The 14,539-nt window shown below is 36.3% G+C and overlaps 1 protein-coding gene across 4 annotated transcripts in view; it reads left to right on the top strand.

Moving 5' to 3' along the window:
- RNF130 (ring finger protein 130) overlaps positions 1 to 14,539 on the top strand; it is a 126,061-nt gene that overhangs the window by 33,457 nt on the left and 78,065 nt on the right. The window lies entirely within an intron of this gene.

The following is a 14,539-nucleotide window of genomic DNA, read 5'->3' as shown; positions in this document are numbered from 1 at the left end:
TTAGAAAGTATTTCTTGCTACGTTCTACCTCTAGCGAAATCATATAATTTTGAACATAATTCTCTGGTTATATTTACTTTCAGTATTGCTATTTGTTTGTGGAGATGCATGTCTTTTTTCCTTTAGTTGATTTTTTTTCTTAAATAATGATGGGAACAGTTGTAAAACTTGAATTAATAAGTGACTGTAACTGAATCCTTAGTTGTTTCGCATTTTTACTTTTTGCTTGATAACTTTGAAAGATAATGTGTTTGATTTGAAATCATTCACCTAGATTATATCATGGATTCTTAAGGTTTACTTGGGAAGAATTTTTATAATCTCATCAGGATAAATGTTGACATTGGCTTAGTCATTAATATAATTATAGTACTAACAATATTTGTTCATTTCTGTGGAAACACTTAGGATATTTCCTATGTAACTGTTTTCATAGTAGTTGCAATTTATTGAGCACTTACTATATAACATGCCAGCACTATGCCGTGAGCTTTTTTAGGTTTCTTAGATGGTCCTCACAGTAACCATGTATGATATAGGTTTTCTCCCCATTTTTCAGATTAGAAGATTGAAGTAATTAAGGGCCATCAGAAGAGAGCTCAGACCCAAGTTGGCTAGTGTTCATTCAATTTCACCAGTCTGTCTCTTTAAATTGAAAACCAAAGTTTAGTTTTACATTCATAAAGATTTTAGAGTATAATGTCTTATTGAAGGAATTAACTTTTCATCTTATAGATTTTTACATAATCTATTTTTAGACCATTTTCTTGCAGAGATTTGCTCACCTTAATTGAGCGTCATTGATTCTTTTGTGCATCATTTTTTTTTCTTCCTCCTCCTCTTTTTGGTACTGGGAATTGAACCCAGGGGCATTCTGCCACTGACCTACATCCCCAGCCTTCTTTTTTTTTTTGATAAGGTCTCACTAAGTTACCAATGCTAGTCTCCTGCCTCAGCTTCCCTAGTTGCTGGGATTATAGGCATGTACTACTATAACTGGCTTCTTTTGTGCATATCTTGATAGAATAGCACAGATGGTTTAATTTATTGTTCTGTGACTTATTCATTTGAAGTTAATTCTTTTAGAACTCTAATATTTTTTCTAATTGCAGAAGTAGATGTTTATTATAGAAAAAAAAATGAAAAAGCACAAAGAATAAAATAAAGTTGTGTGTGTGTGTGTGTGTGTGTGTGTATTTAAAAATTCCCCAGAGATCACTGGAGTTCTATAGCTTAATTCTTTTAGGTAAACCAGAAGGAAGTGAAGGAATAGTCTAAAGGGTCTGGGTCTCTATGCGGGACCACTATATTCAAGACAGTAGTTTTTCTGCTTATGTGTAGTTGTACATTTGCTTTTCACAAATGCCTTAGAGGGAAGAAAAAGTATTTGAAATTTTGGCCCTCACCTAGCTTATCTTCATTCCATGCTGATTTCTTCTTTACCAGAAACAGAAAGCAAAATGGACAGGGGGAAATTCAACTGTGCAAAATGTATCCTCTTTCCCAGTGATGATGTTTTATATTTTTTATTTTTCTGTGGTGGGAATTGAACCCAATGATGTTATTTTACATATACAAAAACATAGAGAAGTAAGTAGAATGAGAGTACTTTAATACAAATGTAGGAATATTGGGAATTATAAAGAAGGAATTAAAATATTTATAAAGGTTTTTAAAATTACTTTTGTTTGCCAGGCATGGTGGTGCACACTTGTAATCCCAACAGTTCAGGAGGCCGAGGCAGGAGGCGTGCAGGTTTGAGGCCAGGCTGAACAACTCATCAAGGCTCTAGACAACTTAATGAGACCCTGGAGATATGGCTAGTGGTTAAACACCCTTGGGTTCAGTCCTTGGTACTAAAAAAACAAAAAAATGATTGTTTTTATTTAAAAAGGGAGTGAAGTCTCCATCAATTAATGAAGATATCCTGTGTGTCCTTTAAAGCATTAGTTTATTCAGATATGTTCATAGATGACCCATAGAAGAAAAAAGGATGAATGGTAAAGTACATTTTGGAAAGTGCTTGAAATGTGTGCTTTTTGTAGAGGTTTCTAGTATTTACTCACATATTGAGATCTCTGAGAACTCTTAGAGGAAAGAATCTGTTTTATTTTATTAACTGAATTTTTCTAAAACTTATTTTGCCATGTAACTCATCACAGATTAGTATGTAACAACAACAAATTCAGGGGTAGAATATGAGAGTAATATTCATAGAACTTTGTAAGACAAACAGAATTTAGGTGTCCATAAGGGCATTAAAACATAGCTTCAGGGCTGAGGATATAGCTCAGTTGGTAGAGAGCTTGCCTCGCATGCACAAGGCCCTGGGTTCAATCCCGCACCAAAACAAAAAACAAACCCGCAAAAACAACAACAACAACAACAAAAAAAACAACTTCATGGGGAGACTGAGGGAGGAGGATCACAAGTTTAAGGTCAGCCATAGCAACTTAGCAAGGCCCTAAGCAACTTAGTGAAACCCTGTCTCAAAAAGGACTGGCGATATATAGCCCAGTGGTAAAGCACCTCCAGATTCAATTCCATCATAATATAAAGTCTTTTTTTTTTTCTTTCTCTTTTTTTCAGTACTGGAAACTGAATCTGGAGGTGCTTTACCACTGAGCTATCCCCAGCCCTTTTTATTTTTTGAGACAAGGTCTCCCTGAATTGGAGAGGTTGGTCTTAAACTTGTAATCTTCCTGGCTCAGCTGGGATTACAGATGTGTATCATTGCACCCAGCTTAGGTATAGCTTTTACATAGAACCAGTATTCACAATATATAAAGAAATCTTAGCTGGACTCAGTGGTGCATGCCTGTAGTTCCAATTTATTATCTCCTGTTTTCCTTGGAAAACACTGTGCCACTGAGCTACAGCTACAGCCCTCAGACTCCTGTTTTTGTTCCTTTAAAAATCATATTTAAGAGTTTAGGACTGCGGTTGTGGCTCAGTGTTAGAACGCTTGCCTAGCATGTGTGAGGTACTGGGTTTGATCCTCAGCATCACATAAAAATAAATAAAATAAAGGTATTGTGTCCATCTGCAACTAAAAAGTATTTTTAAAAGTTTATCACAGATTTATAATTTGCCATGACATTCACAATTATTTTTAGGGATGAAATTGTTTCTGCCAAATGGTATAGCACCTCTGAAACAGTGAAAAAAATTTGGCATTTACAATCATAAGATTGGGATTTGAATCCTGTACCCATTTGATTACTAGCCTTATGAGTTTGGGTAAATAAGTCTTTAAAACTAGTGTTCTCATTTGTAAAACAGAGCATCTGTTTGCCTTATATATCTAGCAGGATGGTTGTGAAATTTGTTGAGATAACAAAGTTTTTTCTTTTTTTCTACATGATCTCATCATTTTAAATATACTTGGTACAAAAAATAATCAATGGCTCTTAAGTCATATTTGCTGTATATCAAGCATATATACAGATGAGTGTCAAGGGACACCTTACTTCATTAGGGAGACAGATGTGCATGAAATGATTGGGGATACTTAATGGAATAAGCCATAGTATTACCATGAAAAGGCCCCTGACTGTTAAGTCTGGAAGGGACTTAACGGAAGACTTCATAGAGGAGCCATTGTGCTGGGCCCTAAATAATTAGAATGATTTAGAATTTGACAGAGAAAAGATACTCTCTTTAGGGAAACCAAATGAATCCAAAGTCTATTGTGGAAGGAGTATGAGGGTGAATGAATTAATCAGGCTAGGTCAGTTGTCAACAAAGAGAAGAATTTGAATCCTATGTTTATTAATATTTTTGAGCACCTAATAGATTTCTAGACATAAACACAATACATACCTCTTTTCATTGACCTCTAATCAAGCATAGAAAACAAACACTGAATAAGAAATAATGATTATGAGAAGTCTAATGAAGAAGACCTATGCTGAAGTCAGAAAGGATTGCCTTGAGTAATTGACATTTGAATAGGAAGATTGGTTGTTAGAGCAAAGTATTCTAGGCAGAAGGATCCTTATGATTAAAATATTTGAGTGGAAAAAGAGCAGAAGTGTTTTAAGTAGGGGGGAACAGTTTGAACAGGGAGGGATTGTATAGGGTAATAGCAAAATAAACGTAAAAGCCTCAACTTCAAAGAAGTATGCCTAAAGGCAAGGACTGTTAGTAACATAGTGAAGGTTTTTAAAGAAGGGAGATATAGGTCTCTGGGTCAGTGAGGTTGATCCCACCTATGTAATGTTTCTTTGTCCCAACATGGTACTCTGGCCTCTACAGTTACAAAACCTCACATCTGCAGCAATTAAGCAGCTAAGCAGCCCCACTGAGGGTGTCCTGTCTTCTTCTCTACCATCTACTAATTGAGTGCTTGGGAAATCTAGCAAGGAAGCTAGATGGGGTTAAGGTGGCAGAACAAATCCCACAAAGCACAGTTTCCCAAAGGTAAAGTGCTGTGAGGAAGAGTGGAAACATGAAAGCCCCAGGAGATAAGGCCTGGCTGGTACCATTTTAAATGAAGTTCATGTTCAAGATTGAAAGATAAGGGTTATGGAAAGGTCCCATTTCAGTCCATCCAGTTGCACTAGATGAAAATCTGTTAACCTCTGAGAATGGGCTGAGAAATATAGGTCAAATAGCACAGACTTAGCATGCTTGTCATCTGAAACCTTACTTTGACTCCCATCCTTTCACCCAGGCATTCCTTGATGTTAAGTCTCCAAAATTGGGCTGGGGAGATAGCTCAGTCGGTAGACTGCTTGCCTTGCAAGCACAAGGCCCTGGGTTCGATCCCCAGCACCGCAAAAAAAAAAAAAAGTCTTCAAAATTATGATCCTCTTCCAACCTTTCTATATACTAGCTCTCTATTCTTCTGTTTCTGATTGTACTCCAGAAAAAAAAAAAAATTTATACACCAACAACTCTTTGCTTTCCTGGCTCACTAAGATGGTTCTAAGCGGTCTACCTCCAGAAAGGCTTTTTATCCTTTAGGGTAGCACTTTTCTACATGATGTTCAAAGACCCTTGCATGAGAATCAAGATGCTAATTACAGAATCTTTCACCCTCCACTAAACCTAGAACTCAAAACCTTAAGGGATAGACTTGGAGATCTATGATGAGCCCTCTTGCTCACATATCAATTCTGTCCACCCTTCATTTTAGTAAAGAAACATTGAATTATCACCTCTCTGAGCTTTACCTTTGAATGTGAACTGGTAGGAGTAAAAAATAAACATTTTTGATTGACTATAATGAATTCACAGTCCAAAGCCCCCCATAAACTTCAGAGAACATTATTGTACCTCTCTGACAGCTTTGTTCTTTTCCTCTTATTTTGTCATTTGCCTATTTAAGGTTTATGTCTTACCTTTCTGTTCTCTGCAGTGGTCATCAAAATGCCACAAATTAAATGTGTTGCTTTGATTTCATTAAGATACGTATTTTTTGTTATTAATCTTACTTTTCATTTAAGGATGTATTTTGTGACTAATCTTCGAATTCCACATTGTTAAGTATAATTATTTTGTTTTTCTTTCTTTGTGTTTTAAGAGATTGATGGTGTTTGTTCTAAGGAATGCCCTTCATCTGGTGACTGAAGGACATCTTTCCCAATGCAGTATCTATGATATCATTGACAGGAAAAACTGCTCAATATGTGGTTTTACTTGTTACTTCTAATTAGCAGAATGAGTTCTTTGTCATGTAGCGGATATGTGGTAGTAAGGGGGAAGTTACGGACTCTTGAATAGTTTCAAATAATGTACATTTGTCTGAAAATTATTGTTTTCCTGGTTTTAAAAAAATTATGTTTAATAAGTCTTAAATTATGTCAGATCATCATCTAACTGAAAATCACTGCATAGGTTTATTTGTATGTCCTTCAGAGTATGTGGACATTCTTAACCAAATATGCCATTTCTTTTTAATCTTTTTATCAATCGAAATATCAAATGCTTCTTTTTTCCTTTGACTGGTTAAACGGAATCAATTGATGTATTTTCTTAGAAAATTTAGCTCTATACTTAATACCTAAAAATGAATAGAAGAATATCATACTATATAAAATGTAGGGAAATTCACTTTGAATATAAAAGCATACTCTATGAAAATTAGTAAAAAAAAATCACACATTGCAGAACATCTTTAAATATCAGTAATTTGGGCCATTTAATATAATCTGTTATCTTTATTCTAAAAGTCCATCAAGAAAGTGAATAATATAGTCATAGTATTATTTTATCATTTAAAGTCCTTTAGCTTCTGATTGAATACAGATTTAGTTACTTTAAAAAAGATAGAGTCTGCACTTTGTACTACTGTGGCAGGAAGAGTGTAAATTTTTTACCTGGTTTTGCTAGTATTTCTCTAGTTATCTTCCATGTAATACATGCTTTTTAAAAATTCATAAACGAGGGAGGTGATGCACACCTGTAATCCTAGTGACTTGGGAGGTTAAAGCAAGTTAGAGAGCTCAGAAAAAAAAAAAAAAGACTGGGAATTAATCTCAATGATAAAACACCCCTGGTTTCAATCTATTACCCCCCTCCCGCAAAAATAAAAATAGCTTCTAAAAAACAAGTGCTATAATTCTGTTTAAAAACTTTTCCATAAGCTTGTAATCTTTCTTTGATTTATCTACATCCTAAGTAGAATTGGAGAAACCCCTTCATCTGGCAGATACTTAAGATTACTTATCCACTGCTCATCCTGCCTTGGAGCTCACCACTTAATTTACTTTTTTGTCTGTCTTGTACTTACATTCCCCACTGGCAACAGAAGAGGAAGGAGGTTAAATAATATAAAAGATCTGCATAGGTTTAGAATACCAGTTTAGGAATGAATTTCATAGGTTACAGGATAGAATACATTTTTTAATTGATAGCAGTTAACATGATGAAGACTTTGGACTTTTATTTCCCTGCAACCTTGGGGACTGAATCCAGACCTCACACATGCTAGGCAAGTGCTCTACCACTGAACTACACCCTCAGCCCTTTTTATTTTTTATTTTGAGAATGGGTCTTACTAAATTGCCCCATCTGGCCTCAAAATTGTGATTCTCCTGCCTTAGTCTTCCAAGTAGTTTGGTATTACATGCTGGGCAAACTTGGAATTTTATATAATGTTCATTTTAAAAATAAACCTTATTATAACAGTTTCACATTTATGGAAAAATTGCAAAGGTAGTATAAAATATTCCCATAGGGGCTGGAGTTGTGGCTCAGTGGTAGAGTGTTTGCCTAGCACACATGAGGCACTGGGTTCTATCCCTAGCACCATGTTAAAAACAATAAATAAATAAACAAAATAAATGCAAAAAAAATTCGCATAAACTCTGCACTCAGATTTTCCCTGTTATTAACATTTTAAATTAGTGTTGTAGGTTTGTCGTTAATGAACCAGTATTGGCTTACTAATAATTACATAGTTCTAAACTGAAGTACCTTACTTTATTTAGAGTTCCCTCATTTTTAGCTAATGTCTTTCTATTCTTGAATCCATTCAGAATACCACATTATATTTGGTCATTGTGTCTCCTTTGGTTTGTGATAGTTTCTTAGACTTTCCCTCTTTTGCTGACCTTGACAATTTTGAGGACTGTTGTTCAGGTATTTGGTAAAATGTCCCTCAGTTGGGTTATGTTGATATTTTTCTCAGTTAGATTAGCAATCTGGTTGTTCGGGAGGAAGACCACAGAGGTAAAGTATCTTTAGCATCATATCAATTTTATATGCTATTAGTGTAAATTATCAACTGTTGATTTTGACCTCGGTCACCTGGCTGAGGTAGTATTTGTCAGGTTTCTCTAATGGTTAACTCTTGGTTTTCCTTCTGTACGGTACTTTTTGAAAGTCTCTTTGCATAGCCCACACTTGAGGGTTATGAACTATTTGCATAAGGCAAAGTATCTGTATAAGTATTTGGAAGTCTTCTGCATGGGTGATTTGTCTCTTCTCCATTTATAAATTAATAAATTAAGTTAATCGTGTTTATATCAGTAAGGACTCGTGTATTTTATAGTTTGGATTATAATACAGCATGACTTTATTACTCAAATTCTTTGAACTTTGGCCATTGGAAGATCTTTCCATTTGCTCCTATGTTCTTTGACTTACCTTCATTATTGTAGCTTTTTTTTAATTTGTTTTGTCTTTTGAGCATTTTTCTGTGCTATAAGATGCACCAGACCCATATTTCCTTGTCCTTTTTTAAATTTGTTTTGTCTTTTGAGCATTTTTCTGTACTGTAAGATGCACTAGACCCATATTTCCTTGTCACAGTTCTAAAATCAGTCATTTCTCCAAAGAACCCTCGTTTTTGTTTATTGAATGATGGCATTAGAAACCATAGTTTGTTCAGTGGAGTACAGAAAGGGAATTGAGGGGGAAGGAGGAGGGATGAAACAAGGAAAGAACTGTGGAATGAATCTGACCTAACTTACCTATGTTCATATACAAATATACCACAGTGACTCTCACCATTTAAGAAAAAATCTGTAAGTAAATAACAGATCAGTAGAGTAGAAGGAAAGGGACATGGGAGGGAAGAGGAAAAGGAAAGGGGAAGTTATGGGGACTGGATTATAGCAAATTATATTCCACACTTGTATAATTATATCAAAATGAATCCTAATGACATGTATAACTAAAAAGAACCAGTTTTAAGAAAAAAAAACCAACCTGGGCATTAGGTGTGCTTAGTACTACGAGGTTATCTGTTGCTTCTGGGCCTTACAGAGCAAAGAAATACATTTGTTTATACTAACGCCTATAGATATTCCTACATATTTATAGAAATAAATGTATCCATAAATATTTGTATATTTAAGCATCTGTATCTATGTTAAGCCAAGAATGAGTTAATACATGTTACTAACTCTAATCCATTACCGCATAGATAGTTCTCGCTTTCCTCCTTGTCTTATCTCAAAACTATCACTCCAAAAGTGAGAAACCTGGCTCCCAACATCCTATGTCCACTAAATGTTCTGTCCATTAACTTAATATTCCATTCCCTGAGTCCTTGGACTTTGTAGACTCTGAAACATAACAAACATGAAGGTCTTTTTTATAGTTATGGTGTGCTGGGTGTGCAAGCTAATATATAGGCTACTTTCCTCTCAGTTATCTCTTCCCTGGTCAGAATGTTTAACTGTACTTGACCATTCTTTCCCAATCCATATAAAATTTTTTATTCAAAAATTTGTAAGAAGGCCTGAGGATGTAACTCATTGTAGAGCACTTGCCTAGCATGCATGAGGCCCTGGGTTCAACCCCCAATACCAAAAAAAAAAAAAAAAAAAAAAATTTTTTTTTTTACAAGAAGCCTGCATAGTAGTGCATGCCTATAATCCCAGAGATTTGGGAGTCTGAGGCAGGGGGAGTTCAAGTTTCAGACCAGCCTAGCCTAGGCAACTTGAGAAACCCTGTCTCAAAATTTAAAATAAAAAGGACAGAAGATGTAGCTCAGTGGTAAAGCACTGGCCTAGTATATGTAAAGCACTGGGTTCAATCCCCAGTACCGTGGCGGGGAAAAAACTTAGAATGCAGAAATGGAAGAATTTTACTAAAGTAACAAGGATTCTTGAAGATCTGGTATAAATAAAAATATGAGTGAGAAATTCCTGAGACCCTTTAAGTCTTGTGAACTTATTGTTGGCTCATGTGTGACGTGGCTGCTAAAACATACTTGAATCTTGGGCTATATCCCTGTGGACATAATCAGATATGTTATTGGAGATGTTGGTCTCATGCTGTTCTTTATAATCAGAAGAATTGTATTCATTTCTAGCATTTTATTGTAGTAAAAATATTTTTTAAATTAATGTCCAGAAAAGAATAAGATGAAAAAACTCTGTCAACAGTTTATCAATTGTTATTTGGAATTTTGGCATTCAAGTGATTATATATGATAGTAACTATTTTAACCTATTGTATTAAATAGAAACTACGAATTCATATTTATCTAAAAGGTAAAAAGGTACATTGAAAGTTTAATGAGAAGTGGAGTATTTACCTAGTCCCATTCATGGCTTTTGGTCCTATCCTGGGAAAAGCAGCACTGAAAAACTTGTATTTCATCTACTGATGATACAAAATATGACCAATTGTAAGGTGCATCATTACTTTATGTATCATGAAGAAAAAAAGCCCCGTCAATAAATTGTAAGGTGTCAATGAATATAAGAAACCAATCCAATCTCAAGTTGTATATTCCAGAAACAATGAAAATTTCTCTTTGTTTACAGTCCTTCAAATAATCAAAGACATCTTCCCTTGGACCCCATTCAAGTTATTTTTTCCCATACTAACTATTCCCAGAGCTTTATCATTAGTTGGAAAAAATGCACACACACATACAGATATGCACACACATACATACTGGGGATTGAACCTAGGAGTACTCTATCACTGAGTTATTCCCCAACCCTTTTAATTTTTTATTTTGAGACAGTGTCTCCTTAACTTTCCCAGGTTGGCCTCAAACTTGCAATCCTGCCTCAGCCTCCTAAGTCACTAGAATTACAGGAGTGTACCACTGCACCTGACAGAAAAGTTGGAAGTTAACCTAGAACTTAGAACCTTTGGGAGTGAATTGCTGGCCAGATGTCTCCTCATCCCTGATATTCAGTATGTATTTGCCTACAAATAAAAAAAAAAATTCATAAACAGAATACTACCTCCCAAATCAGGAAATGATCAGTAATGGATACATTACATTACATTATCTAATTTCAGAATCTACTCGAGCTTTCCCAATCTTTCCGATAATGTCCTTTGTAGCAGTCAGGATCACAATCACTCAGCTGCACTTGACCATGTCTTTTTAGTCTCTGTCAGCCTGGAATAATCACTCAGTCTCTCCTTGAAGTTCACAAACTGAACACTTTTGAAGATCACAGTCTAGTTATTGTGTAGAAGTTATTTCCCCACAGATGGATTCAGGTCATGCACCTTTGGTAGTAACATCACAGAAGTGATGCTGTGCTCTTTGCAGTTTATACTACCAGTAGTGCACAGTTTTGATCCGTGCTACTACTGATGAAGTTCACTTTGATCATTTGGTCAAAGTGATGTTCTCCAGGCATCTGCACCATGAAGCTGCTCACTTCCCCTTTGCAGTTAATAAAAAATCTGTGGGGAGGTACTTTGAGACTAAATAAATACTCCATTCCACAAATATTTTAGTTTTAAAGAAGACCCTCCTTGTCTTAAAAGTGATAGAACCATCTAAAAAGTGTTAATAATTTATGGGGGTGGGGGAATAGGTCCTACATTAGGTTTGTCTTTTTCTCTTTTGGCAGAACTGGGAGATTGAACTCAGGACCTTACACTTGCTAGGCAAGCACTCTAACACTGAGCTATATTCCCTGCCCTTCCTATATTATGTTGAAGGTTGATAACACATCCAAACTCTTTTTACTTAAAGATTCTGTGACTCTCTTCTGACCAAAACCTCTCTTTTATAAGCTGCTCATCTGGGCCTCATCATCTCCCTGAAATGTCATATCTCAGGTCTTGAACTTCAATGTCCTGTTCTTGTCATTGCCTCTGCCCATTCTCCCCCTCTCCTCCTGCCTTTTTGTTGTGTTGAAGTTTCTAGTTCATTGTACCCTTTCTCCATCTTTTTCCAATTTTTTTCCTCCTGACTTCACTCTTCCTTTCTGCTTAGATTGCAGAAGCCTCTATTTCAGACACTGACCAACAATTTCTTTGAGACACCTGAGCTCAAAGGGGGAATTGAAGAGAAGGAACTGAGTCCCAAATGCTGTGGTAGGGGCTTTTGTTTTCCTTCCCATAATGCCTTTCTTTGCTTTCTGTGAATAATAACAATTTGGATAGCTCACTAAGGTTTAGTATTTACTGAGCATCTGTCTTGAAGTTTTGCATTTTGTACCTCCTTTGAAAGAAGAAACTGGAATTCAGAGAGATTGAATATCATGTCGAAATTTGAACCTAGATCTTCTGATTCCAGAGCTCAAAAGGAGGTTAATTCTGAGGCTACTGTATTGGCCCTTCAAAACTGATTTTGTAGTCAGGATTATAGGAGTATTACACTTTTCCACTGGTCTTTTTTCCTCATTGAAAAATAGTTTTTGCTGGGAATTGTGGGGCTCTGGTTTACAGAAAAATTGCCCTCCCAGCAGCTCTGTGTCTTTAACAGGAAAAGAGAGAAGTAGAACATGTTGTTAATGCTCTGATTACAGAATCATTTTATAAAATGTAGGAGAAATTATAGCATTAGAAAAATCACTTTTGCAAATGCCATTATAATAATTGAGATGAGCATCAGCAGATACTAAGAATATTGAGTGAAAGCCTATTAAGGAACTTCCCATTCACACAATATGAAAGTATCACCATGCAGATTGCTTATTAATTAAAAAGAGAAAAGCATTCATTTGCAGTGGAGAAATCTGGTGATTACAAGATTAACCAAGTCATAAAATTTGCCATCAGCAGTAAAAGTAAAACCTGCCATGTGCTTCCTGATATGCTGTCCTGAGAAATAAGGACATAGTATTACCTCATAACTATCTTATCAAATGTTTACTTTGGAGATATAATCATTAGGAACAATCAGACAAATCCAGCTTAAGGAACATTTTCAAAACCTCTGGCTTGAGCTCCTCAGAAAGAACAGTGTCATGAACAATGGACCAAAATAACTTGCAGAATTATTTTAGATCAAAGGAGGCTAATACAATATGAACACTAAGCACAGTGCCCACAGCCTGATTGGAACCTGGATATAAAACTAAACAAAACAATTGTGGAAGTAATTACTAGGACCAGCTCAGAGATATTTCAATATGAACTATATATTAAAGAACAGTGTTGTTCTTTTCTCATGCTTCTCTCTCTCCTACTCACTTTCTCTATCCTCCTCATTTTTTCACTCTCTCTAGCATGTGCCCTTTCTCATTTCCTTTCTTTTCCTCTCATTTACTCTCTTACCCTGCAGGGAGACACTTTGTTTGCTTAGTAAACTCCCTTATGTGATTTCCCATGTCCAGCGTGGTTTTTGTGGGATTCCTTACATTGTTGCCGTGACTCAGGATGGGTTCTTCCACTGTTTCCTAAGCGAGTGGAACCCCAACTGAGCCCCAGTGCCCCCCGGACACAGCCCCACCTTCCATTTGCCCAGACGCTCAGCTTTTTGCATGCAACACCGGACTTCAGATTGTACTCATGTCTTTTTGTTCTTCTTTCATAGAAGCACCCATCCCCAGTTGCCTTTACAACCTGCTCTTCCCCAACCGGACTTCTACCATGGACCCCTCAATTGACCCAATTTCTATAAAGGGAACTCCAACTGCTTGCCCCACGTTGCCCCCTTCTAGCTCAAAGAAGCCAGAGCAGTCATCGACCCCCTTTCCCTATAGCAAAGGAGTTCCTAAAATTAGAAGGGTGAATGAAGCCAGAATTGGGGACGGGCAGTTAGTGTAGAAATAGGGGCTCAGTCAAATTGAGGAAATAAAGTCCATGAAAACTGACTGCCTCTGGAAGTCTGGAAGTTGAAGACTGCCCCTGGGATAATGGACTTTTTACATGTCACCTGCAAAAACAGCCCCAGTCACTTAGGCAGGAAGGGGAGAGAAGGCTTCAAAACAAAAAAAAACTGGAGAACAAAAGATTTTCTTATAAAAACAGAAACGGGGGAATGTAATATACAAAGCTGCTCCCCCTGCCCTTTACGTTGCAGCCATTTCCCCACCTCCCAACTACTGTCAGTCTGTGAACATCCTAGCTAGCTATTGGTTCATCAGTGAGCTTGCAATTATCCTTCTCCATTATTGGTCCCCTGTTAGCCTGGTGGAATTCAACTGCTTCACGGTTGCTACCCCGCCATCTTTTCTCATACTTCTCTCCTACTCACTTTCTCTATCCTCCTCACTTTTCCACTCTCTCTGGCACGTGCCCTTTCTCATACCCTTTCTTTTCCTCTCATTTTCTCCCTTACCCTACAGGGAGATACTTTGTTTGCTTAATAAACTCCCTTATGTGATTTCCCAAAAAAAAAAAAAAAAAAGAACAGTGTTGTTAGAGTTAAATATCTCAAGTATAAATAAACAAATTCTGGGCATTTAGAATACCTTTGTTCTTAGGAGATACTGTTGAAGTTTTTAAGAATTAAATGTTTTATTGTTTGCAACTTACTCTTCATTGGTTCAGCAAAAATTAAATATATATAAAAAGGACAAAATATTACTAGTTGAAAAATCTAAATAAAAAGCACATGAATATTCACATAGTATTAAAACTGTTCCGTGGGTTTGAAAATTATTTTAAATAAAAGAGGAAAGAATAGGATTATTTATTGAAGTAACAAGACTCAGTGTGTTAGTTAGCTTTTTGTTGTTGTGACCAAAATATCTGACAAGAACAACTTAGAGAAGAAAAGGTTTACTTTGACTCACAATTTTAGAGGATTCAGCTCGTGGTCAGCTGGCTCCATTTCTGTGGGCTTGGTGTGAAGCAGAACACCATGATGGAAGGGTATGGTGGAGGAAAGCTGCTCATCTCATGGCAGCTGGGAAGCAGAGAGAAGAAGGGGCCA

This window comes from Sciurus vulgaris, assembly GCF_902686455.1.
Source record: "Sciurus vulgaris genome assembly, chromosome: 6".
Lineage (NCBI taxonomy): Eukaryota > Metazoa > Chordata > Mammalia > Rodentia > Sciuridae > Sciurus > Sciurus vulgaris.
Note: the sequence above shows the minus strand (reverse complement) of the source record. Positions and strands in the feature narration are given on the sequence as shown.